The sequence below is a fragment of the Neovison vison genome, chromosome 10 (assembly GCF_020171115.1).
Source record: "Neovison vison isolate M4711 chromosome 10, ASM_NN_V1, whole genome shotgun sequence".
Classification (NCBI taxonomy): domain Eukaryota; kingdom Metazoa; phylum Chordata; class Mammalia; order Carnivora; family Mustelidae; genus Neogale; species Neogale vison.
The window spans coordinates 43,694,374-43,721,386 of NC_058100.1; the positions used below are offsets into that span (position 1 = coordinate 43,694,374).

The 27,013-nt window shown below is 43.4% G+C and overlaps 1 protein-coding gene across 3 annotated transcripts in view; it reads left to right on the plus strand.

Moving 5' to 3' along the window:
- DTL (denticleless E3 ubiquitin protein ligase homolog) overlaps positions 1-26,700 on the plus strand; it is a 69,059-nt gene extending 42,359 nt beyond the window's left edge. Inside the window, exon 16 of one of the 3 annotated variants that reach the window (XM_044267136.1) lies at positions 26,442-26,700. The gene's annotated coding sequence lies outside the window, so the exon portion shown is untranslated. The other 2 variants (XM_044267137.1, XM_044267135.1) reach the window with 2 other exon arrangements.
- The last annotated feature ends 313 nt before the right edge of the window (positions 26,701-27,013 follow it).

Genomic DNA, 27,013 nt, shown 5'->3' on the forward strand with positions numbered 1-27,013 from the left:
TTAGAGTTTCCTTTGGCTGTTTCAACACAGGCCCTTAATTTACTTTTGTGAGGGTTGACTAATTAGTCCTTTAAAATGTTTCCTTTAATCTGGGCTGCCCATTTAACTGATGATAAATCAAGACCATCTGTAGCTACCCCTGCAGGATTGGCAGAGGGGGAGTTCAGTTCACCACCCCATCTCCAGCCCCAGTAGCTTAAAACTTCACTGAGACTTTTGGAACACCCTGTATAGGCATCATTTTTTAAATCCTCAGCTGTGCAATATGGATGCCTGGAGATAATTTCCTAAAAGTTTGTGTGTGTATGTTGCTTTGTCCCCCAGCTTAGAATAGCCTATGTCATGATCTTGTATAGGTCACATATCAGGGCAACATGTGCTTTTTGAGAGCCTGTCACAGCAGACAAACTGCCGCGCTTGGTCTGTTTTTCTGCTTTTCTTAGTCCCAGGAGGGTCTGGACTTCCTTTCACACTGCTCTTAAAGCAAAGGCCCAGGAGTCTCATAGAATCAGTTCCACAACTAGGTAGCATGCACATTTTACGGATGTGCAGCAGAAGAGAGACGGGGTGAGAATGTCATGCTGGGGAGACTGAGTTGTTGTCCTCCTTAAGGTAGTTAAAGGGCTGAATGTGGGCCCCGTGAGCTCTTGCTCATCAAGTCTCACTACTTCTCAACAGGTCTTCATAGGAGATTCTTTGGCTGTCCCAGGTTTGGATCAAGCCACATCATGAAATAACCAGTCTTTAAATTCTTGGGAATTACGGAAAGCTTGTGATAAGCGATCCATTTCATTGTCTAAAGTGGTAGAAAAACCTGATTTATTTCTGAGCTATGTTTGAGTGCCTGCTAAAAACCACAAGGGTCGTTAGGGAATGATATAGGGGAAAGTCAACCTTTTCAAAAAATCACCTGAGTAGGGTTGCCTGGGTGGCTCAGTGGGTAAAGCCTCTGCCTTCGGCTCAGGTCATGGTCTCAGGGTCCTGGGATCAAGCCCTATGTCAGACTCACTGTTGATCAGGGAGCCTGCTTTCCCCCTCTCTTTCTGCCCACTGTTCTGCCTACTTGTGATCTCTCTCTCTGTCAAATAAAAAAATCTTAAAAAAAAAAAAAAATCTCCTGAGCATATTAAGTAGCTTGTTCAGATCAGTAGGCTTACAGCAAGTTCATAGTACACAAATAAGAAGTATTATATTATTAAAGAATAGGCTTGTTCCATCCCCAAAGCTTATCCCTCTATTTCCTGGCTAAGCCAAGAAAGAGGATTTCAAGGATATATAACCAGGTTTTTTATTTTGAATTTCAAAGGTTTAGTATTCCATTTATACTTCATTTCTCCTCAATTTCCTTAACTTGCCACATGCCCCTTCCTGTTTTGACATTCTAAATAATTTGTATTCAATCCATTTTGTGGACTATGAATACCACATTTCAAAATGCCTTTGATTGGAAAGCTTTCAATGCAGTCACCATCTTATTCATCACCTGGGTGCCAAGCCCTGTGTGAGGCACCTGGTCTGCAGAGCTCTTCTCTCTAGTTTTTGTTGTCAAAGGAGTCACTTTATCTATGGTGCTTCGATGGGTAAAGTCAGCATTTGAAAGAAATAGGCAAAGATCAGATTTTCAAGTCCTTTGAGAGATGCTGTTTGAGAGCAGCTATTAATGTAGCAAAAGTGCTGTCTAGATGCAATGCAGACTCTTCCTTCCAGGAACTTCATTCAACAGCTGCTTAGAGCTCTGGAACTTTTCAAAGTAAAATGACTTTCTCATGCATTTTTTTATTATATTCTTTACAATATTATGAATAATAGTTAAAAGCCTGATCTTTATACCCAAACTGCCTAGCCTTGAATCCAAGCCCTAGCTGTGTGGCCCTGGGCACGTTCCTTAACCTCTCTGAGAATCAGTTTTCTCATTTATAAAATGGGATTGTGTGGTTATCACACGAATATAGCTCTTAGGACAGTGCCTGGCACATACTAGCTACATTTATTGAACAATTGCTGTTAGCTATTAGTCTCAAGATAGGGAAAGAAGGGATTCTATCATTATTTGATAAGTAGGCGTAAAGGTCTGACTTTTCAGTTCTAACTCATTCTTGTTCATTCATTCACTCCTGTTCACTCATCCCATTCCACTAGAGCTGTGGTCCTCAAAGGTATGGGAAACTTTTTTTTCCCCTCGATGTTGCCTGAGCCTCCCAGTCCTGCTTTTCAAAAGGAGCAAGTAGACCTTTAGAAAAACAAAATGAAAACAAAAATAACTCCAGTTCTGCAGGTGTTGGAGATTCATGATTCTCACCTACCAAACACACATTAAGATTACAGAGGTTATTTCATCTGTGGTCTCCGCCAGTATTCAGAGAGGTTATAATTTGCAAATCTGTATCCTAGACACCAAAGCAAGCAAAGCATTGGCTCCCACGGAGCCCACCCTCCCATTTCCTGACTGCTGTCCCAGCTCAGCTACATTGTTTAACGTGTGTTCACCTTTGGGGAGGAAGCTGCAGCTGGCTGGCCTTCAGGGCCAACTCTTGATCGCTCGTTAGGCTGTTATGTTCCATGGCCAGTGAGTCAGCACATGAGATGAAGCGCAAAGCAGGCCACATTGCTCTCTTAGTAACTAATTTTGTAGGATGCAAGATTCACACATTTGGTTGAGAAGTAATGCGTAGACCCAAGATTCTTTTTTCTCACTTAATGAGATTCTTCCCTGGGCTTCTTTTTGATGCCACTATTACCTGTTATCAGTGTCACGTCAGTGCCAAAATACCAGCCATGGGGCTTTCTTTGACACTTTGGCAGACAAACACAACACTGGGGTTTCGCTTAGCATCTGAGCACCAAATTATGCTGCCACTGCTACTGTTCAGGATCCTGGTTTCCAAATTTACGGGGATTTACAGAATGTGGCGTTCTCTTATTAGGAGCTGGCATCTGTACCTCTGCAAACAGATAATCCCACCATGCTCAGCCCTCCGCCTGGGTTGGTGCCAAAACTATCAATTCAAATGAAGATGTTAAGGGCGGCTTTTTGTTTCCTGTTATCAGCCTACTCATTTTTCAAGTCATAGAGTAAAAGTAAAATAATTATACAAATCAGCCCTTCCCCCAGCAATATACTACCAGATAATAAATGTTACTGAAAAGTAAACTATAAATAAATCATCTGGCCTTGCCATGTTGACATGAAGTTAGCAAGTACTGTCACACCACATCATTCAATAATCGTTCAGAACCATTCTTCCCCTTTTTCTCTTCCACCTTTTTTTCCATAACCTACCATGCACTCAAAATTTTCCAAGAATTTTCAGTAAGAAGCATAATAGAGTTTATTATGTGTAACTGTGAAATAAACAGTTGTACAGGAACTGAAATAATTAAAATTAAATTCCACTAAGCATTTTTGTCTCTATAATGGGTCATTATTTGGCCTACCAGTTAATGTCAAGCTGGAAATGCTGCTTCCTCAAAAGTCTTATTGAATTCAGATAGCTTTATGTAGGACTAAGAGACTCAGAGTCCCAAAACCAGTATTTTCACAAGGGTTGACTAGTAAACAATTTGAAGTGAACATTAATAACTTCAGGGTAGGGGTAGGAAGGAGGGTGGTTATACTAAACATTTTTCAGCTCCCTAATTAGGCAATTAGGTATTGGCCTTGAAGTGCTGAACCTATAATTAAGTTTCTAGCTGTGGAAAACTATATCCTAAAACCAGGATATGTAAGCAACAAAGTCTAGAATTATACATGGAGAGTCAGGAGGATAAGGAAAATTAGATTGTGGTTTTTTGATGATTAGGAATGCTTTCTGTTACAGCCAACTCTCCTGCACAATAAATTTCAAAAAGAGAGGATGCCATTTAAAGCAGCTTGTTAATTTGAGCTATTCTATAGTGTCCTCTTGCTTTCTTGTTTGCCAGTATTTCTAGTCCCATTCGCTTTCTCCTTTTTCATGTTATGTTGCCCACTGAACTCAGTTGAATGGTAATTAAAGCCAGTTGTGGATTTGATTCCCAAATAGGCCAATTCACTTCACTCCATTCTGTGGCCCTTGGCAACATCTCATTTACCTGTCCTAACCAGCTGTTCCAGAAAGAGGAGTGGAAAGTGTTTAGGCTCAGTATAAACACCGGAGACAAACTCATAATATATTTCCTCACTACATAACCTGTAAGCATTTTGAAAGCCTGTCTTTCCATGTCTTTCTCCCTAAAGACCAAGTTAACAAACCTCTTTTGATCGAACTTGTAGATTGTTTCATGGAATACACACAATAACCCTATTGGTGGATATAATTTGTTATCCACGTTTTGACAGATGAGGAAACTAAAACACAAAGAAGTAGGTAATTAGCCTAAGGACACAGCCAGCAGCTTACAGATTTGGTCTGACTCAAAGCCCATAGTCTTAATTCCTGTACTTATAATGCCTCAAAGAAAGAAGTTGTCCCTGGCCCTCTATTAATAATCAAATGCAGGATTTCTGTTTTGCACACATTCAAACAAGAAGAACTCTCAAAATGTTCCAAATACATTTCTTCTTTGAGTAATAAATGAAGTAATGTTACTTGGAGTGGGCACCATTCACAACTACTGGAGGAAGGTGATATACAGAGCTAGAAGCTAGAATCAGTAATGATTATGTGTGTTATAGGAACGTAAGATTAACAAAGATGATTGACGTCTCGGAAAAAAGGAACAAAGGCATAGAAGTTAAAATTCTTCAGAAAAGAAAAAAAGTCTTGCTCACTAATGTTGGGGAAAGAATGAAGAATGGAGATCAGGATGTATATACCCTGTGACCTAATGATTCTAACCTCTGTACCCTTGGGAAGCTCACATATGCTGGGCATGAGGAAGATGTTCAGAGCAGCATTGTTGATACTGCGCAAAGGCTGGAAACACTGCCAGTATCCAGCCACAGTTGAATTGGTGAACTGGAATACTCATGGTAGAACACTGTGTAACCATGAAATGAAAAGAATAAACTATGGGGTGCCTGGGTGGATCAGTGGGTTAAAGTCTCTGCCTTTGGCTCAGATCGTGATCTTTGGGTCCTAGGATCGAGCCCCCCATCGGGCTCTCTGCTCAGCGGGGAGCCTGCTTCCTCCTCGCTCTCTGCCTGCCTCTGCCTGCTCATGATCTCTCTCTCACTGTCAAATAAATAAATAAAATCCTTAAAAAAAAAAGAATAGCTACACACAACATGTATGAAGGTTAGAGTGGTGAACAAAAGAAGCGAGAAACAAGGGAACGCATACAGTATGGTTCTCTTCATAACAAATGTTAATGAAAAATGCAATACGGAAGTAGGATTGAAGGATACATGCATGGGTGGTAAAAGGCAAACAAAGATCATTATCACAATAAATCCAAGATAGTGGATCCCTCCTGGAAGGTCATACTCGGGGAATAACACAGGGAGGACTTCCTAAATCAGTATTGGTGGTTGCATGGGTGTTTGCTGCTTTATAATTATTTCTTACATTTATGTTTTGTGCACATTTCTATCTTTTATGATTCATGATTTTTTAAATGTTTTTGAAAAGGAATGAAGATCCGATAGTTCTTGAGAGCAGATTAGGCAAGAAGCAAGGATGGGGAAATTCTAGATAGATTAGATAATAACAATTATTCAAATGGAATAAATACTAGGGAAGTTTGTGGGATCTTTTTAATACTTTCTAAGGGAAAAGGAAAATCCTCTGTTCCCTCAACACAGAAGGATGAGCTGACTTGCATCCACATATACTATTAGGATTCACTATATTCATTCAGGTAAAAAGACAAGAACTGAGCTTTCAGCAAACCACACAATCATTCAGACATGGGGTTGGATTTTCATAATGGGGACTGAGCCAGAAGTTAGTAGGGAGGACCAGTTAGAAGAGAGATTCCTACAGCATTTGGCCTCCCAAAAGCTTCACACTAAGTGTATTTCTTCCTTTTTCCTTACTCCCCCACTCATATTTTTCTCTTCCCAAGGACCATCATCAAATCCAAGCAGAATGGGCTGTGGAAGTAAAATTCTTATTTTCAAGATGCAGAAACTAGCCCAGGAAAGTTAACCAATTTGACTAAGGTCACAAAACTAGTGGCAGAATCCATTCTGTACCCCGCATTCTTTGCACCCCAGTCTTCATGGTCTACAGCCGTTCCTCTACATACCATTTTTTTTTAAAGATTTTATTTATTTATTGACAGGCAGAGATTGCAAGTAGGCAGAGAGGCAGGCAGAGAGAGAGAGGAGGAAGCAGGCTTCCCACTGAGCAGAGAGCCCGACATGGGGCTCGATCCCAGGACCCCGGGATCATGACCTGACCCGAAGGCAGAGGCTTTAACCCACTGAGCCACCCAGGTGCCCCTCTACATACCATTTTTTTTTAAGATTTTTATTTATTTATTGGACAGAGAGAGAGATCACAAGTAGGCAGAGAGGCAGGCAGAGAGAGAGGAGGAAGCAGGCTCCTCGCTGAGCAGAGAGCCCGATATGGGGCTCGATCCCAGCACCCTGGGATCATGACCTGAGCTGAAGGCAGAGGCTTAACCCACTGAGCCACCCAGGCGCCCCTCTACATACCATTTTTAAGGTTCAGTTCAAACTCTCCTACCTTCCCATAGGAGGTATTAACAGCTTTTCCTAATTAAGCCTTTCATTCAGCCCCATGCCTGGTGCCTTGTTTAAATGCTGTCAGTAGTGCTTATCACATTTGTCTTCTAATTATTTCCATATTCCTTCCACCAGATTGTATCCTCCTAGATGTCAAACTAGTCTTACTCGTTTCTGCATACCCAATGGTATGTTCATGAGAGCCAGTTATGAAATACTCGGGCATTTTGTGAGCTGGTCGTTAAAATGCTGGTAGCTTGAAATTGATCCTGATGAGAGTCTTTGCATTATGGAATAAACAAAAGCCACAAATCAGGGCCTTTTTCTCCCAGCGAGCCAGCTACCAGCTACCGGCACCACCAGCCACCCTCTGTAATGCAGAGCAGTTGTAACTACCCTGGAGAAGGAGGGGAGTCAGTGCAGAGGCAGACCATAAAGTAAAGAGAATTCAAAAAGAATCAGTTGAGGAACTTGGGGAAGAGAAGTTTTTGAGAAACAAGTGGTTCGCTGGGGCAGAATAAGTTAAAATGAGACATAAAGCCACATCTTGGTCCTTCTCAAGAGCTTTGTTCATAGCATCATGAGGCTAAACTGGGAATGAAAAGATGGTGCAGTCAGGAAACAGCAGTAGGTGCGTTTCAAAAAGAGAGAGAAAGCAATCTTTCTTACTAAGCAGCTATTGCTGAATACCTATTGTGTGTCCGGCATTGCACTAAATAAAGTTAACATACAGGCCTGTGCTCAAGCTGCTCCCAGTTGCCTAGCACGGGGCAGAGCACAGGGTCATAAGGGTTCTGATGAAGACATGACATGGGGGCTGTGGGCGCGCACCAGACTGAACATGCACATCCGGGGTCGGAAGGGGGGCGGTTCATGCCAAAGCTGACTGAGCCGAGCCCTAGAGAAGAACGTTTTCCAGATGGTAAAGTGAAGGAAGGACATTCCTCACAAAGGAGCTAGCAAAATAGCATGAACAACGGTTTGAGGGTATGAGAAAGCGCGGCTGACTGAGGAACTCTTGAAGTAGTTCCAGTTTCCTGTTAGAGTGGGAGCAGAGAGAGCACATAAAGACCCAGCAGGAGTTGAGGCCGCAGAGGCAAGCAGGGGTCAGGGCAGAAACACTCCTGCAGTGCCACCATACTGAGTTTGAACTTTACCTCAAAGGCCTTGGACAGCCACTGAATGACTAAGCAGGGGATAAGCCCAGTCCAATTTTTATTTTAGATGATTCTGGTAGCAATGTGGAGGGTCGAGAAGTCTGGAAACGGACCAGACTTCGGTGACCCAATTAGAAGGACACTAGAAATCCAAGCGGTGAGGAGGATGGGCCTGCGGGAAAGTAATGATGGTACCGATTAGAGGACATGCCGATGGGGGAGCTGCTCCTGTAATGGCACACTCGTGTTTTCTTTTGTGGGTAAACGAGGAATTGTGAATCCCAGGGTCCTGGCACTGCCAACTGAGTAACGGTGGTATCATTTGGGGAAAGCGGATACAGAAATGATAGGATTTTGAGAAGTTATTTTCCAGGGAGACTCCTAACGGACAGCTAGTGGAGATGCCCCCGTAGGTAGTTGTATGAGTACAACTGGAGCTCTGGGGAGAAAATGTGTGGGACAGTGGTTCTCAAACTTGAGCGAGTGTCCCCATTGTTTATTGATTCAGGGAGTCTGAGGTGGAACCTGAAAATCTACATTTCTAACAAGTTCCCAAGCCAGGCCAGTGCTACTGGGAGAACATAGGGAGAAAAGCCAACATTTGAGGGTGATTAAAGAAATAAGTTGGGGGCGCCTGGGTGGCTCAGATGGCTGGGCATCTGCCTTCAGTTTGGGTCATGGTCCCAGGTTCCTGGGATCAAGCCCCGCAGCCCCCTGCTGGGCGGAGAGTCTGCTTTCTCTTCTGCCTCTCTCCCCTTCTCGTGCTCTCTCTCAAATGAATAAATAAAATCTCTTAAAAATTAAAAATAATAATAATAAAAAAGAAATAAGAAGTGATAGAAGTGAGTGAGAAGGAGTCATTTTAGAAAGAGATGGTCAGGGGGCACCTGGGTGGCTCAGTGGGTTAAAGCCTCTACCTTTAGCTCCCGTCATGATCCCAGGGTCCTGGGATGGAGCTCTGCATCGGGCTCTCTGCTCAGCAGGGAGCCTGCTTCCCTTCCTCTCTCTCTGGCTGCCTCTCTGCCTACCTGTGATCTCTGTCTGTCAAATAAATAAATAAAATCTTAAAAAAAACGAGAGAACAAATGGTAGGGAAGAGAGACATACAGGATCTTAACAGTATGGTTTGTCGAGGGCTCAGGCAGCACAGAAATTAAAAATTTCTGGCAGAGCTCCGTAATCTGGGAGGAGAGGCAAAGAAAGCTGAATTAGAGATTAGCCAAGATAGGAAATCAGCAAGAAAGGACCCAGGGAAGAATAAAGAAAGGAATCCATGAGCATCTTGGAAATGGCGGACCAGTAGGTCCAGACTGGACGTGGAGGAAGCGAGAGATTCTGGGGAGGGTGAACAGATGAAGAAGAAATACTTTGACAGTTAGAAAGAAATTAAGTAGGTTGTAGTCCAAGTAGGGCTGTGAGAATTTGAGGTGATGTGCCATTCTGATGCCCATGTTCAAATTCTGTTCATCACAGTGAGTGATGGGTTGGGCAGAATTTAATCATTTGTAGTTTTCAAGATGATGTGAATCCAGAGTATTTGGAGGGTCTCTTTGCCTCTCAGGGATGAAGTGGCCAGGAAAGCTGTGAGACAGGAGTTAAGCCACTGAGGAGGATAAGAGAATGCCAAAAAATCAGTAAACAGTTGAATGGACAAGGTGACCAGTCAGTGGAGTGGCGTGCTCAAGAGGGGTGGAGAAGCATGGTTTAGGGAAAACAAAGGGAACTCAATGCCAGGTTGTTCTGACCTTGAAAACCGGGGAAGGTAGAGAAGCAGCCTCCTCTGGAGAGGGCAGGGAGACAAGGCAGGTCAGGTTTTCATTTAGGGTAGGCAGGTGTGAAGAGTGTGTGTGGAAAAGGTGGGGAAGGTAAGGAAGTGAGTTCACGGGTTAATGTACTGTAGAGCCCAGAGGCAAGGAGATATATGTTCAATGGCCTAGAAACAGTTAAGTAAAGCCCAGTCCTCTGGTAAGATTACTGCCTGACAGGAAGTGAGAGTGGGAGGCCAGGTCACGTCCCCACACAGCTCTGCCCGGGCCTACCACCTCAGGACAGGACTCTGCCAGAGGAGAGAACTGTGACCTGATGGGTCAGTGCACCAGGCCTATTTCTGTACATTCTGGCTGCTGAGTAATGGCTCCGAAGGCAGTGCCAGCATCTCACAGGGCACAAGGGGAAAGTGAGAAGTAGGGCTTGGCACCTTATTTTGGGACCTGCCGTCACAGGCCCAGCCCTCTAGTTCTGCATGCCTGAGCTAGATACAGCTCTCACTGGGTGACCAGCCCCACAGGCCTGGCTGAGATGCCCAGGGAGCCCTCAAGAAAGAACGCTGTGGTTTCCTCAAAGATCAAGAATTCTGAGTACCGAGTTCCTGAAGGAGAATTGCCAGTCAGGCCAACTGGTCAACCCACAATGCTAGTGCCTCAGGTTAATGGCCCTCAGAGGAGAATCCTGTCTTCTCTTGCTGCTCACATGTTTTTTCAAAATGACTATGAAATGCCAGTGACATGCAGGACACCATACAAACACTGCACCAAACCTGAGGTATCAACATGTGGAGTTTGAGCCAAGTGTACTTTGAGCTAAATTCCAAAGGTAGGGATTCACCTGTACTCTCCCAGCCCGTCCCCCGTTCTGTCCATGGTGAGTACATGTGCGACTACTGACTGGGGCGAGGACTCAGTCTAATATGGGGACAGTCACATGTACACGGAGGTCACACCTGTGATCCCATCAGCACAGGGCTTTAACAACTTGAACTAATGGGCCCTGAAGGGCCTTAGGACAACCCTTTGGATTAGTTGCTACTGAGCAGATAGGTCCTAAGACTCTGCCCTGGAGATGTTGTGGCTCTTTTATTGTAAGTCTGGTTGCCTTAAACCCTCCAACCTCCGTTAGATCCATTCAAGGCCTCCCAAGTCTCGACTCTGAATGAATCCCCATTAATACCTTGACTTCTTCTATACTTCCCCCTTTTCTTAAAAAGTAAACCCTGTTAATTTCCTGGGATTTCTTCTTAGGAATTCAAGTTTTCTCTTTTTATATTAAATACCCCTAAGAAATAAAGGAATTGGGGTCCAACAGGTTTGAGTGGTTTGCAGTGAACTCAGGAACTCTACAGCACAGCAGTGGTTAGAATCCAATGGGAACTCTGCCCCTTTTACTGGACCCATCCCCTGCCTGCATGCCTCTGGCTTGTGCCAGTCTAAGAACCAAACCAGTGATGGCTACAGGTGTGGGCTCCTTCTCCATCACTGCCACCTGTCTCTGTGACAGACGTGGACATCACTGCATCAGGGAGACTTTATCATTACACTAGGGGAAATTTTCTTTCACAGGCCTCCGGCAAACCATAGAAAAGTGGTTTCTATGACTTTGACTTTTTTCCTCTTGTTTTTTTTAGTTTTTAGATTTTTTTTTCTTTTTTAGTTTTTAGATTCCGCAGTTTTTGTCTTTCTGCATCTCACTTTTTTCCCTTAGCAAAATGCCCTCAAGGTCCATCCATGTTGCCAGATTTCCTTTTTCCTATGACAGTAGTATTCCAGTGTGTGTGTGTGTGTGTGTGTGTGTGTGTGTGTGTATCTCACGTCTTTATCCATTCATCTGTTGATGGACACTTTCATCATTTCCATACCTTGAAGATTGTGAATAGTGCTGCAATGGAAGTGGGAGCGCAAATGATTCTTCAAGGTCCTGTTTTCACTTCTTTTGAATAAATGTCCAGCAGTGGAATTGCGGAGTCAAATGGGAGTTCTATTTTTTAATTTTTTGAAGCACCTCCATATTTTCTATAGTGGTACAACACTACCTTCCCATCAACAGTATACAAGGATTCTGTTTTCTCACCAACAAGTGTTATCTCTCATCTTTTTGATGATAGCCATTCTAACAGTAAAGGTGTGAGCTGGTAGCTCATTGTGCTTTTGATTTGCATTTCTCTGATAATTAGTGGCGTTCAGTACTTTTTCATTTACCTATTGGCTATCTGTCTGTCTTCTTTGGGAAAAATGTCTATTCAGTTCCTCTGACCATTTTTTAATTGAATCGTTTGGGGGGTTTTTTTGCTATTGAGTTCTATGATGTTGTATGAGTTGTATGATTGAGTTGTATGATGTATTTGGATATTAACTCCTTATATATGATTTGCAAATATTTTATGTTCAGTAGGTTGCCTTTTCATTTTGTTTATGGTTTCCTTTGCTATACAGAAGCTTTTAGTTTGATGTAGTTCCGCTTACCTATTTTTGCTTTTGTTGTCTTTGCTACTGATGTCAAATCCAAAGAAATCATTGCCAAGACTGATATAAAGGAACTTAGCCCCTATGTCTTCTTCTAGCACTTCTATGGTTTTAGGTTTTATGTTTAAGTCTCTGTTTGAATTGGTGTTTGTGTATAGTGTAAGATATGAGTCTAGTTTCATTCTTTTGCATGGGGCTGCCTAGTTTTCCTAGCACCATTTATTGAAGAGACTGCCCTTTCCTCCACCATATATCCTTGGGTCTTTTGTTGAAAAGTGATTAACCATATATGCCTAGGTTTATCTCTGGGCTCTCTTTTCTGTTCCCATTGAACTCAGCATCTGTTTTCATGCCAATACCATACTGTTTCTGATTACTATAGCTTTGTAATTTTGTTTGAAATCAGGAAGTGTGATGCTTCCAACGTTATTCTTCTTTTACAACATTTCTTTGGCTATTTGGAGTCTTCTGTGGTTCTATACAAATTTTAGGATTGTTTGTTCTATTTTTGTGAAATATTCCATTCGAATTTTGATAGGGATTGCATTGAATCTGTAGCTTGCCTTGGGCAGTATGGACATTTTAATAATATTAATTCTTTGAATCCATGAACATGGAATATCTTTCCATTTATTTATGTCTTTGATTTCTTTGATCGGTGATTTATAGTTTACAGCGTGCAAATCATTCACCTCCTTGGTTAAATTTATTCCTTGGTATTTTATTCTTTCAGTGCAACTGTAAATGGGGTTGTTTTCTTAATTTCCCTCTGATCGTTGCTAGTGTATAGAAACCCAACTGATTTTTGTATATTGATTATGTGTCCTACATCTTTATTGAATTTGTTTATTCTTGGGAGTTTTTTTGGTGGAGTCATTGGGGTTTCTATAAATAATATCATGTCATCTGTCAATAGAGACATTTTTACTTCTTTCTTTCTGATTCAGAGGTCTTTTTATTTCTTTTTCTCACCTGATTGCTCTGACTGGGACTTCTTTTTTTTTTTTTTTTTAAGATTTTATTTATTTATTTGACGGATAGAGATCACAAGTAGGCAGAGAGGCAGGCAGAGAGAGAGGAGGAAGCAGGCTCCCCACTGAGCAGAGAGCCCGATGCGGGGCTCGATCCCAGAACCCTGAGAACATGACCTGAGCTGAAGGCAGAGACTCTAACCCACTGAGCCACCCAGGTGCCTCTGACTGGGACTTCTAACAGTATGATAAATTAAAGTAGTAAGAGTGGGCATCCTTGCCCTATTCATCTTAAAGAAAAAGCTTTCGGCTTTTCACTGTTGAGTATATTAGCTGTGTGCTTATTATATATGGTCTTTATTATGTTGAGGTGCATTTTCTCTATACCCAGTTATTGAGAATTCATATAATCTTTACAACAACATGGCAAGGGAGTCCTTTTATTAACCCCATCCTGAAGACCAGGAAACTGGCTTTACAGCTTACAAAAGTTGAGTAGCTTCCCCAGCGTTTGCAAGTGGCAGAGCCAAAACTGAACCCAGCAGTCTGACCCCCACAAATCCCCTTTTGAGAGCTGAAGTAGAAGGAGGCTGTGGGAGAAGCAAGCTGTAATTGTGGCTCCTCCCGCCTGCAGCATGAGTGTGCCCAGAGAGAGCCAGCCTGCGGTGTCTGTGTTACACATTTAGCCATGAATGATACTGCGTGTTATACTATACTTTCTTATGTGTGTGGCTTAGCAGTTTTAAAAACCCATTGTGAGCTTCTTGAGATAGGAATCATGTTCCACTATAGCTCCGCACACATGCCACGCAGATAGTTCAGTAAGGACACTGTCTTTGTCCACTGGGGCTCAGAATTACCTGAAGACAGAGACACGGAACCCAGAAAATCAGAACAGCATTTTATAGGTCTTCTAGGCTCAGAATCTCATTTTACAGTTGAGGAAGCTGAGGCCGAAAAAGGGAGAGTCAGAGCCATGGGTTGCAACACGTTCTTCAGGGTGGAGCCCTCCTAAATTCTTCTCTCTCCCCGATCCCTTCCTCTGAGACCATTGCCGGGACTAGAGCTGGGACTCTGTGTATATCATCCAATATATGTTAAGACCTCGGGATCCAGTGCTCATAAAACAATGAAAATTTGATGTCATTCCGGTTCAATCAGATTTATCAGATTTATAGTCAGAAAGAGTCTTGGATCTCATCCCTTTCCGCTCTCATGTTGTGGATGAAGTAACAGGGCCAGAAATGACAAGTGACCTCCCAGTCTGTCAGCCGGCCAGTAGCTTATTTAAATGAGGTTCCTCTGCTCGGAGGGAGCAAAAACACATAGGAAACACATGTGGCCTTTTTCTGGTTGGAGCATGTATATCGGGTGGGGGTGGGAGGGCAACTTTTCTTCCCAGGCCAGCCTGTTCCCAAAGCCAGTCTTCTTGGGGAACTTTGTCCACTCTTCAGCAGAGCCAACAGTGGTTCACCTTTTGTTCGCCCTCTCCCCTCTGTTCTCTAAGCAGCAGTAGTCACAGCTGAGGCCTGTGCGGGAGCTGGAACCTGATTCCCTCACTCCTTCCATTCCGCCAGCCCTTCCCTTCCCAGTGCCAACCCTGGCCCGGCAACCAGGTTAGGAATGTGACACATGCACAAATTATAACTTGGCTGCCCTCTTTCTTCTCCTTGGGTAAAAAGCTGAGACCTGAGGAAAGTAAGTGGCTCCATTCTATTTTGCTCTCCGCAGAAGCAAAGGGCCAGAGGAAAGAGAAGTCCTGTGGCTTCTTATAGGAAGTGTTGGCACCAGAGTATCAAGCGAGTGGAGCATTAAAGAAGGCTATTTTGTCCTCACTAGAGCTTAACGGTGACCTTCCTCAGGGAGTCAAGCCCTGTTCCTCCCATGTACTCACAAGCACAGTACGGATCAAGAAGTAGCACGTATAAAAAGACCTCTCTGAAAACCAAAAGGGATTGTTCCTGACAAGCCTGCAGAAACAGCAAAGAGCATATGGGAGGCTGAGCTCTACGTGGGGGAATCCGTCAGGCTAACAAAGGACAGGCTTTCCCAGGGACAGGAAGTTTGGAAGGTGGACTTCAGAGCAACTCATTTAGTGGGGACAGAGGAACTACCCTCTTTCCCCTTCCCTCTGGGGAAGAGCTGGGGCTCATCTCCACCCTCCCAGCCCCCCAAGCAGGAGGGAGACATTTTCATGTCCTTTATGGCTAAGCCCCAACCACAGATGAACCGTTCTGTCTTCTTCCTTCTTGCCTGCACCCAAGCAACAAAATACTACCGAAGAAAGTCTCACTGTCGGGGAGATGAGTTGCACCCCAATTTAGGATCACCAGTCCCACACGGGACAAAAGGGTGGTTGAAAATTTACTCCTTGTCTCTGGTCAACTCACAATCCTATCAACTCCTATCAACGGCTTCAAACCTTCCCCACTCCCCTGACCCCTCTGATGTCCTCCACACAAGTCGTCATTGAGTCCTTCCTTTGTGTTACCAAATGTTTAAACCTACCCATGCATTCACCCTTCTTGCTTCCTGCTGCGATTGAAGACTCCCTCCTTCCACTATCAAACCAAGAGCAGTTCTCCCAATTGTAGGTTATAGCCCATCCTCACCCCCCCTTTTGATGAACTTTATCTGTAATTGATCCCGTCTTGCTCTTGTGCATCCAGTCTTTCCCTCCCTACTGTATCCATCTTGTGGTTATTTTAATAAACTCCTGTCTCTCTGAAGAAAAAAGGATCCCTGAACATACATCCTCTATCTGTGGCCTTCTGCCTCTCTTCCCTTACATATCTAATTCCTTAAAATAGTTCTACTCCCTCATCTCCCATGGACTCTTCAGCCCACTCCAGTCTGGCTTTTTCTCTCATTATTCTGCTGAAACAGCTCTGGCCTTGGTCATCAGTGGTCATCATGGTCAATACGGTGGTCATCTTTTTGTCATCTTGGCCTCTTCAGCATTTAACTCTATTGAATGGATGAATGACCATTCCTTTTTTCTTTAAAAAAAAAAAAAAAGTCTTCCCCTGCCTTCTATGACACGATGATTTTCTTATATCCTTGACCCTGATCTTGCTCAGTTTTCTTGGCATCCTTCTCTACATAGCCATTAGTTGTTAGAGTTCAAGGTATGGCGTTCTCTTTAAATCTGTTTATTTGAAAGTGCTTTTAAACACCACACTGTACTGCCTTGTTAAAATGTTTAAATCAGGCCGCCTGGATGACTCAGTCGGTTAAGCATCCGACTCTTGATTTCAGCTCTGGTTGTGATCCCACGGTTGTGGGTTGGAGCCCTGTGTCAGGCTTGAGGCTGGAGCCTGCTTAGGATTCTCTTACTTTCTCTGCCCCTCCCCTCCTCTCCCCCTCTGGGAAAAAAAATAAGTTTGGACCAACAATATATTATAAGCATCTTCCCATATCTGCAAAATTATTTTAATATGTGTTTATTATGGGTGTACCACAACATACTTATTTTGTCTCCTATTATTAGTTATTGTAGGTTATTTCTAATATTTTTATTAATTTTTATTTATTTTCATAAATAATACTCTGATAAAATTATCTAATCCTTTTCACATGTGGCTAGATGAATGATGTTAATATTGATTACTACCATCCAGTCAATAATAATTTGTTATGGGGAAATTAGAGATATTTGAAACATATACACTTAGTGTTTTGAGGCCAATAGCATAGAATACCACTACCAAATTTGCCCACACAGCAATATTGTACAGGACAGAATCTTTGGCAGAAGAAACTGGCTTGGTCTAGAATGATCTATCTGTTCTTTCCCTGTCCTTCTGAGCTTTCAATGGAAGGTACTATCACAGATGATAAGGGGTTATGGCCAAGGAACTGCTCACTCTGGAAGTCCTGAGCCATTCGCCTTATTCCTACTCTATACTTTGGCAGGAGTCAGTCCTGATGGAGCCAGGTGGATCTCAAACAACGCCAGAGGATTCTGAGGACGTGGAATGGCTAGAGCAGTTTCTGAGGCCCATTGTCAATCCTGGAACCGATCTGTCAGGCCCAGACTAGGATGGCCACAGGACAACACAGGTCAACAGAAGTCAGAGCCAGCAAATTAGTAAGACAGAATGGGGCACAGTCATGGGAGTGAGAGAGCATGGGGACAGAGGAGAGGGAGAGTTAGCACAAACAACTCCAGGGATCCTCCGTCTCCCCAAATATTTACTATTGGAGTGTCCCAGGTCTCAGTCCTTGGACTTCACTTTTCTATCTACACTTTCTTCCTTGGTAATCTCATTCAGATCCATGGCTTCTAATACCATCTATGCAGAGACAATTCCCAATTATGTATTTCTAGCCCAATCTCCAGCCTGAACATCTGACTCTTATATCCAACTGAGAAGTTGACAGCCCGACTTGGATGTTTAATAGGTATTTAGGTTTAACATTTTTAAAGCTAAACTCCTCTAACTTACTCTTCCAACCCCAATTCTGATCTAACCTCAAGTTATAGCAATGCCACCCTGCCAACTTCGGGCCAAAAAACTTAAAGTCATCCTTGATGTATATCCCTCTTTTTCTCACAACCTATGTCCAACTCATCATCAAATCCCATTGACCTTATCTTCAAAATATATTCAGGCTCTGCTTCTACCCATGAAAAAATGGAAAGTACTCTCTCACCATAGCCAACCAAAAAACTGGATCAAAGGTATGAAACAACTATTTTTAGCCATTGGACAAGAGGCAGAATAGAACTGTGGTCCCTGAGGGATGGGAAACAGATAACCTTCAATTGTGGAGGAAATTTTCAGATTACTCAGCCTCCTTTATGGAACTGTTGTTTTTTTATAGATTGTTTGGGAAAACCATAACAGAGACCAGTGGTCTTGCTGAACTGAGGAGGCAAATTAGAGTTTGGGGGAAGCCAAGAGAGCTAAAATTTGCTAGATAAATGCCAAAAAGGAAGGAGATACATGGAGAAGGAGATACGTGGAGAAGGAGCTCTGGATGAGGAGTTGACTCTTTGGACAAACACCCGCCTGTATACGCACAGGATAGTACTTCACAAGACCAGACAGAGAAAAACCACTAGAGAAAGACTAATTCCTGGGAGCTGTAAGCTGAAAAATGCCCAGGACTCATGCAGGGCTGGGAATCATTCAAGTTTTTACCAGCCAGAACAGAGAGACCTTGTGGCAGATTGTATTTTCCAAAGATGACCCAGAATCTCCCATACCACATGCTCTTCTACAATGTGAGTTGCTACACCCACATCAAGAAGGAGAGTCTGATTTTTTTTTTCTTTTTTTTTTTTTTGTCCTTTAATCTGGGAAGGTTTGCTACTGTTTCTACCAATTGAACAAGGTGGTGATACTGTATTGACTTTGAGGCTAGATTGGAAAAGCTATGTAGCTTCCAGATACCAGTGTCAACTACCACATTTCCCTCAGCTCCTACTTGGAGACATGAGATGGGTCTCTTATGACCAGCTGATAGAGGAGGAAGAAGCCAAGGTTGGGTCACAGATGGGTCACCCCACAAGTGGACTGGTGCTGCATTACAGCCCATCCAGGGGCAGCCCTGAAAAACAGTGGTGAAGGGAAACCTTCATAATGGATAGAGCTTCCATGCACCTGTCATTCTCTTGTAAGAAAAGATAAATAGCCTGAGGTAAAGAATATCTAGGTAGTGATGAATAACTTGGCCATATTGGTCTGGGCCCTGGGAAGGACAAAGCTTAAAAGATAAGGGACGGGGAAGTCTGGAGGCAGGTGGATAGACCTGTGTAAGTAAGAATGAAGTGTGAAGTATTTTGCCACATATTTAGGGCCACCAGAGAACAACTGCCACGAAACCACCCTTCAAGGACAGAAGCCAGCCACTTGGGGCAAGTTGATTACACTGGAATTTACTCACTTTGGAAGAGGAAACACCAGTCTGACTGGCATTAAGATGTATCCTTAACTCAAAGGCATATGCATATCCTCATGCATTACCTCAAAATGGATCACGAGCTTACATGTGAAATGTAAAGCTATAAAACTAACAACAACTGAAAAAAAAAAAAAAAAACAACGAGAAAATCTTTGGGATCTAGAACCAGGCAAAGAGTTTTTTGACTTGACGCCAAAAGCATGACTCACAAGGAAAAATTGATAAATTTGACCTCATCAAGATGTAAGACTTTTCTTCAGTGAAACCCCCTATAAAGATGACTTAAAAACAAACAATAATTGGGAGAAAATATTTGTTAAACATATGTCTGACAGAGAACTGGTATCTGAAAATATACATATATAAAAATCTTAAAACTCTACAGTTAAAAAGTCCAGTTATAAAATGGGCAAAAATGGGAATGGACATTTCACTGAAAAAGATATACAGACACAAATAAGCACATAGAAAGATGTTCAATATCACTGGCCAAATTAAAGACACAATGAGATATCACTACATACTTACTAAAATAAAAAATTGTGACATCAAAAGCTGGTGAGGATGTAGAAAAACTGGATCCCTCACACATTGCTGGGGAGAATATAAAATGGTCCAGCTTCACTGGAAAACAGTTTGGTAGTTTTTTTAATAAAACCGAATATATAATTACTGGGATGACCCAGCAATTATACTCTTGGCCATTTTATCCCAGAGAAATTAAGACTTATGTTCACACAAACACCTATACACAAATATTCAAAGAAGGTTTATTCATTACAACTTAAAAAAATATGAAAACAGCCCAGATGTCCTCCAGTGAATAAATAGTTAAACAAATTGTGGTATATTTGTACCATGGAATATTCAGCTACAAAAAGAATGAACTATTGATGAATGGGTCTTGGATGAATCTTCAGGGAATTACACTGAGTGATAAAAAAGCCATTTCCTAAAACTTAGATACCGTAGAATACTGTTTATAAAACACTTTTGAAATGGCATAATTTTTAGAAATGGAGAACAGATCCGTGGTTGTCCAGCATTAGGGATGAGGGAAGGAAGCGGGAGGCAGCTATGGTTATAAAAGACCAATACAGGGATCCTTATGGGGATGGACCAGTTCTGTATCTTGACTATGGCAGTAGGTATACAAACCCACGTGGGTGATAAAATTGTATAGAACTAAGTGCATGTGCCCAACCACACACACGCAAATGAGTACAAGTAAAATGGGAGCAACCTGAGTTGTACCGGTGTTGACGTCCCAATTGTGACATTTCACTATAGTTTGGCAAGATGTACCATTGAGGGAAACTGGGTAAAAGTGTCCATAGGATCTCTTAAGTTTCACAACCACATGTGTATTTCCAATTATCAAATAAAGATTTAATTTTAAAACGACATATTCCTGGTTGGTATTTCATGTCTGGATTTGCTGCCTGTGGAGCCTGAGCTAACACCACAATCCAAAGTCTTATAGAACACTAGATTCACTGACCTGGGATCAAATGTGACCTTGCCTCAGACCATGGGCCTCACTTTTCAGTGAAGGAAATATGGGAGTGGGCACATGATCATGGGATCCCTCGTCCTATCTCATACCCAGATGCTGCTGGCCTGATAGAGGGCCAAAGTGGCTGCTTTAAGATACAGCTGAGGCACCAATTTGGAATTGATACACCACGAAATTGTGTTGTTGTCCCCCAGGATGCGATTTCATCCTGAACAACAGCCATTATACAGTACTGTCTCTCTAATGGGCAGAATACAGAGGTCCAGGAACCAAGAGGAAGACACATTCACCACCACTCCAGTGACCTCCTTGGGGAATTGGTGCTTCCAGCCGTGACAACTTGTGGCTTTGTGGATCTAGAAGCCCTGGTTCCCAAAGGGAGAAAGCTTCCACCAGGAGGAGGTACAGTAGGAGTTCCAGTAAGCTTTAAGCCACGGCTGCTGCGTGGTCACTTCAGGCTCCTCATGCCAGGAGACTACAAGACAGAAAAAGGATCACCACATTGGCCAAGGTGATCAACCCTAATCTTCAAGGTGTCGTGTTACACTCTGGGAGCAATGAAGAATATCTTTGGCACTCATGTGATCTACTGGGATGTCTCTTAATACTCCCTCTCCTGATTATAAAGGTAAATGGAAAAGTGCAGCCGCCTTAATCTGGGAAGGGTATGGTGACCCACTGCTCAGATCCCTTAGGGATGAGGGTCTGCGTCACAGCACGAGGTGAGCCACTTGGAGCAGCAAAGGTGGCAGCCAGTGATGAAGGGACTCTTGAATGGATAGTACAGGAGAGGGATGATGGGTATTAATTGTGGCCTCAAGACTAGCTACAGTAGTGAAGACAAAGAGAGGTGTGGCTAGTTAATCCCACAAACCTTCCATAAATTCCCCAAGGAAACAGACCAATTACAGTTCTGGAGAAATTGTTCCCAGATGGAGTGGATTTGAACAGCATACAAGGTGGCCTGTAGGGGATACTGTGAGGCAGCATCCAGATCCCCCCTCCAGGACTAAGACATGCATTCCCTCAGCACCCATGAGTGTTGCCTGTTGATGACCCACAGCCCTGTCCCTCTCTGGACAATATTGTCAGCTGAAGGGAGCTTCCTCGGTTCGTTTTTGCATCCCCTTGCTGGTGGCAGCCCACATGCAAAGACTGGTCCCTGGGGGGCTACAAAGCCCTGGCCAGAGCTTCAGTCTGAGATGGGGATGAGGAAGGCACGGATTGCATGGAGCCCTGAGTGTTACACAATGAATCATGGAACACGACATCCAAAACGAATGATGTACTGTAGTATGGTGACTAACAGCAACAAAAAAATGAAAGAAAGAAAATAATCTCAAATTAACTCATTCAAAATAAAACTCTTAGAATCCTTTCTTCACCTGTTCCCTTGCTCCATTTTAGTAAATGCCAATGCCATGCTTCCTGTTTGGGAGTTTTCCTTGACTCCTCTCTTTTTCGGGTTCCCCCGACATCTTAATAACCAGCCGATCTTACTGGCTTTACCTTTATATCCCCACTTTGACCACTTCCCAGCATCACCCACTGCTAACCTTCTGGTCCACATCCATATAAATTGTCTCCTACCTGGCCTGGCCTCCCTGCTTCTGGGCTTGCCTCCTCCTATCTATTCCATGCAAGCAGCTAAGTGATACTATTAAGAGCTAAGCCAAATCATGACACTCCTCCAACAAATTCTTCTAGAGGCTTCTCATCATACTTGGACTACAAGCTAGAGTCATTACAACAGCCTGCAAAGCCCTGCATGATCTGGCCCTGCGCTGCCTGACTTGATCTCCTGCCGCACCGCTCCAGACTCTGGCCTCCATTCTCTTTCTCAAGCTCACTGAGAAGCCTCTTGCGACAGGGTCTCTGTACTTGCCTTTCTGTTTTTTCTTTTTTTTCTTTTTTAAAAAAGATTTATGTATTTATTTGAGAAAGAGAGCACAAGCATGAGGAGGAGGTGAAGGAGAGAGAATCCCAAGCAGATTCCATGCTGGGTGCAGTCAATGCGGGGCTCGATCTCACGACCTTGGGACCACAAATTGAACAAAACCAAGAGTCGTTCAGTAAACCAACTGCACCACCCGGATGCCCTGTACATGCCTTTCGTTCTTCCTGGAATGCTGGTCCCCCAAATAGCCGCACGGCTCCATTCCTTACTTCCTTAGAGGCTCTGCTCCAATATTACCTTACCAAAGACGTGTTTTCAGATCATCTGTGTAACAGACACTCCATTCTCACCTTAGCACCACTGGCTCTTCCTACACGCCTTGCTTAACACTTGTCACCTGACAAAGTTGTTTGGTTTCTTGTCTCTTTCCCTCCCCTGGAAGGTAAGCTTCGTGAAGACAGGGACTTGGTCTTTTTTGATGGTTGTACTGTATCTCCAGTTCCTATAACAGGGCTTGTCATGTGATAAATGCTCCAAAAAAAATTTTTTTGTTGGATGAATGAATGAAGTTTCAGGCACTTTATAATTTAGGCTTTCACACTCCTTGCCTCCACTCCAAAACAGCTACACCGTGAGGCACAGACACACAAGCCCACTGCAGAAATACCCACAGTCACGTGCAACACACACACCCTCACCGACCCAGGAGATCTCAGGGGGAAAATATCTCTTCCATTGTGAATTTACTGTCCTGAACCATTTTGGTTGCAATGAGACTCAAAGATTTCAGGAACAAGGAAGAGACCCATGCCTGCAGGAATAGCTTATGGCCTGATGCTGAGGGCCCGTGATGCTTTTAGGGGCCCACAAAATTATAATGTTAATTTCTGTTAGAATCAGAGGAAAATGAGTATAATAATAATGACTACATGATAATAAGCCCAGTTTGAATTATATCCCTCTTTATACCAATGTAGCCATAAAATTTTTAGTATTTTTTTAATGGAAGAAGCAACCAAGGAAGGCAAAAGGGACACATAAGAGGCATAACGTGGCCTGCCAGCTCACCTTTAAGGTTCTGGGGATTGATGGGGCCAGCAGGACAGAGAGAAGGAGGGGAACAGATGTTCAGCATGCTTTCCTATTTATTTGTCACTGCAACCTAGCATTTCAGTCCCATGCTGTAAAAGGGAAACAAACCCTGAAAATTTAAATGATTTTGCCGGGGCCATCGGGAGAGTAAATGGCCATGCTAGGATGTGAGCCCAGACCATTGGAGACCAAGCCACAGGTTAACTTACCGCACTGCAGCTGACAAATGGTGTCTGCAAAGCTGCAGGGACAGGGATACAGTTAGATACTTTCCTCAGATCTGCCCTTCCCTGCCAAAGGCTGACCCACATTGGGTGCCGCCCCCTGAGTCACCCCAGCTCCACCCTGTTCTTTGTGAGCCCCGAATGTCCATCACTGACTTCATCCCCAACGCCAAGTCCCTGCCCCACCCGAGCTCCAGATCTTAATCACAAAACTTGGGGAAATAGAGTCAAGTTGTAATGGCCCGCCCAAGGAGTAGGCAGGTCTGGCTGCCCTCTCCTGCCTGTCAGACCTTCCAGAGAACAGTAACTCGGTCCTGAAGGAGAAAAGAATAGCCCGGGAGGAACTTGCCCTGATTCCCATCACAGACTGAGAGCCAACTCCTGCCTCCTTGTGCCCATGAAAAGTCTTCAGAGATTCTGAGGACATCTGTCTGCACCTAATGGTCCTCAGCACACACATCGGGGTAAGTGAGCTCCTTCCTGAGGGCCAAGCAAAAGTTCAGCAAAGTGAGCTCCTTCCTGAGGGCCAGGTAAAAGTTCCTGAGGGCCAAGCAAAAGTTCTCTGAGGGAGCCCCCCTGTCAATCTCTTCTCCGTCTTTGTCCCTATTCAGTGAACCCTCAAATAGGAGAGGCTGGGTAGTATTCAACATCCAAGAGGAGAACTAGAACTTGGACTTCCCAGCATGGACTTGGGAATAGAGGGGCCCGGTTGAATTCTAGATGCAGATAAGTAATTGAACCCCTCCAGGTGTAACTAAAACTTGCTGAACACTATGAGCGAACAAAAGATTCATCCCATGCTTAATACAGAATCTGGAATAGAGTTGTGCCAATAAATGTTAGTAATCTTTTATGCCTGTTGTATCTTCCATTCTAATGTGCCTGGTTTTGTGGTTCTCATATTCCTGGGTTTCTCATTAATTCATTATGCGTTTATTGAACACTTGCTATATGTCAATCAATATGTAGGCAATGGAGACACAACACTAAACAGAAGAAATCTTTGTCTTTGAGGATCTCCCGCTGTGGTGGGGATTGCAGAGAAGACAACAGTCAACTCCAGTAAGTGTGATCATTGCCCAGCTCTGAATCTCAGCCAGTGGTGTTGCCATCAGGGAACCAAAAACTCAGCCGGTGGAGAAGCGATTTGCCTTCAAAAATTAGGTAGTACATAGATAAACAAGAAACCAAATTATTAGTAAACAAGATGGACCAGGATGGATAATAACAAGACCCTGAAACCTTGCATGTGTGCGTTTTATAAAATAGACAGTGAAAGCTTCGCTGTTCCTGACTATTCCTCCTAAGAGAGGACCTCCTACTAGGGTTCTGGGGATTTTGCCCTAGGAGTTTTCTAAATTGATAATAGCTTATTTTTTTATCAGGGCTGGCTTTATGAGTAAGTGGAGTAGGTTGCCACCCACGTGTATGTTCTGAGAGAAACGAGAGGGTGCCTTAGCCACATACCAAAATGCCTCCTTACATCACGTTTCCTGGAAGTCCATCATTAGAGTCTGTCCTCAGGGATGCTTTTATCACTCAAAGTCTTCTTTTAAAGGCACGTAGTCCGGAGACAGATGAGCCTTTGCTCTTGCTGTTTCTTTGCGTAGGTTGCTCTTTTATATGTATTCAAATCCTGTCATTCAGGCCCAGAACTCTTCCTCAGTGGTTTTTTTCCAGGCTTACCCGCCCTCGTCTTTGGGCTTTGAGTTGCTGATACAAGTCTTTGATCGAGCAGGTATGGCCTGGTGCGTCTTCTTGGTTAGATTCTCTGTGCATGGGCGCCTGGGTGGCTCAGTGGGTTGAAGCCTCTGCCTTCGGCTCAGGTCATGATTCCAGGGTCCTGGGATTGAGCCCCACATCAGGCTCTCTGCTCAGCAGGAAGTCTGCTTCCTCCTCTCTCTCTCTGCCTACTCTCCCTCTCTCAAATAAATTAAAAAAAAAAAAAAAAAGATTCTCTGTGCAGGTGTTTTTGTGTATATGTGTGTGGGCATGTGTACATTCTTCCTAATTACTGCCGATCAGTTATCAATTAATGTGTCTATTGCTGCATTACAAACTATACCAAAACTTAGTGACTTAAATGATGATTACTCAGAATTCTACAATATGGACTGGGATCAGTTCGGTGGTTCTTTTGCCGGTTGGCTCCATGTCTTTCATATAGCCACAGTCACCTGGAGGCTCAGTTGTAATGGGAGATCCAAGAAGGCTTCATTCACATGTCTGATAGCTCAGCGGAGGAGCTTGGAACCACTGGAGGCTGGCTGGCCCTTCTCTTTCTCCTCCATATGGTGCCTCAGTCTCCGGGGCCTCTCCACATGGTCTCCTCTCTAGCAGGTTATCCTGGGCGTCCTTACAGCATGGCGGCTGAGTTCTAAAAGGGAGCATTTCAAGAAGAAGAGCTCCAAAATGCAACTACACACTTACTTGTTTCATGTGTATTAATATCTTATTGGCTGAGGAAGCCACCCAGCCAACCCAAGAGTCAATGTGGGAAAGGACTTCAAAAGGTTACCACTAGTGGGACATGTGGTTTTTTGGTGTGCCGCCCATGTCCACACTTTATAAACACTTAGAATAGAGATCGCATCTTTAAAAAAATAGTAGTCTTGAGTATATTGGTAGGTGCTAAATAAATATTTGTTGACTGACAAGTGTTGAATGTAGTGAACTGCCAGCAAAGCTCCGTAGGATGGGCCTTGCAGACCAGAGCTGGAGGTTGCTCCATGAGGAAAGCAGAAACCTGAAAGGAAAGGTAATTGAGGACCGGATACAAATTTGTGGATTTTAATGATTTTAACTAATGCTTTCCCCATTGATTTCAAGAGAGAAATATGTAAGCAAAGAATATCACAAGAAGCCGAACCATGCTCAGTTCGGCATGACGTTAAGCCTCGTGGAGGATACAGACGAAAACGGGACCTTTGATGCCACTGAAGAAACAGGAAGCATAAACAGGAAACCTTAAATATTACAAGACCTAATAATGTCCCTGATAGTGTATAGCACATAACAGACACTCAAGAAATGTTCTGGAAAGAAAGAACAGATGTGGTCAGGAAGAAAAAGATAGAGTTTGGCAAACGGGCCAAATCTGGCCCTCCATCTGTTTTTGTAAATAAAGTCTTATTGGAACACATCTGTGGCCTTCTTTTTTTTTTTTTACATACTATCCATGACTGCTTTTGCATTATAACAGCAGAATTAAGTAGTTAATTAAGGCCTACAACACCTAAAATACGTAGGACCTGGCCCTTTACAGAAGTTTGCCAATACACAGCTGAGTCTAATGGCTCAGTGAGCGCTTCCTAGACTCACTAAAACTAGTACAACTTTCTTAAATGGAGGAGAAGGTAGGTAAGCACTAGGTTAGATGAAATGCTTTGTGCTCAAAACCA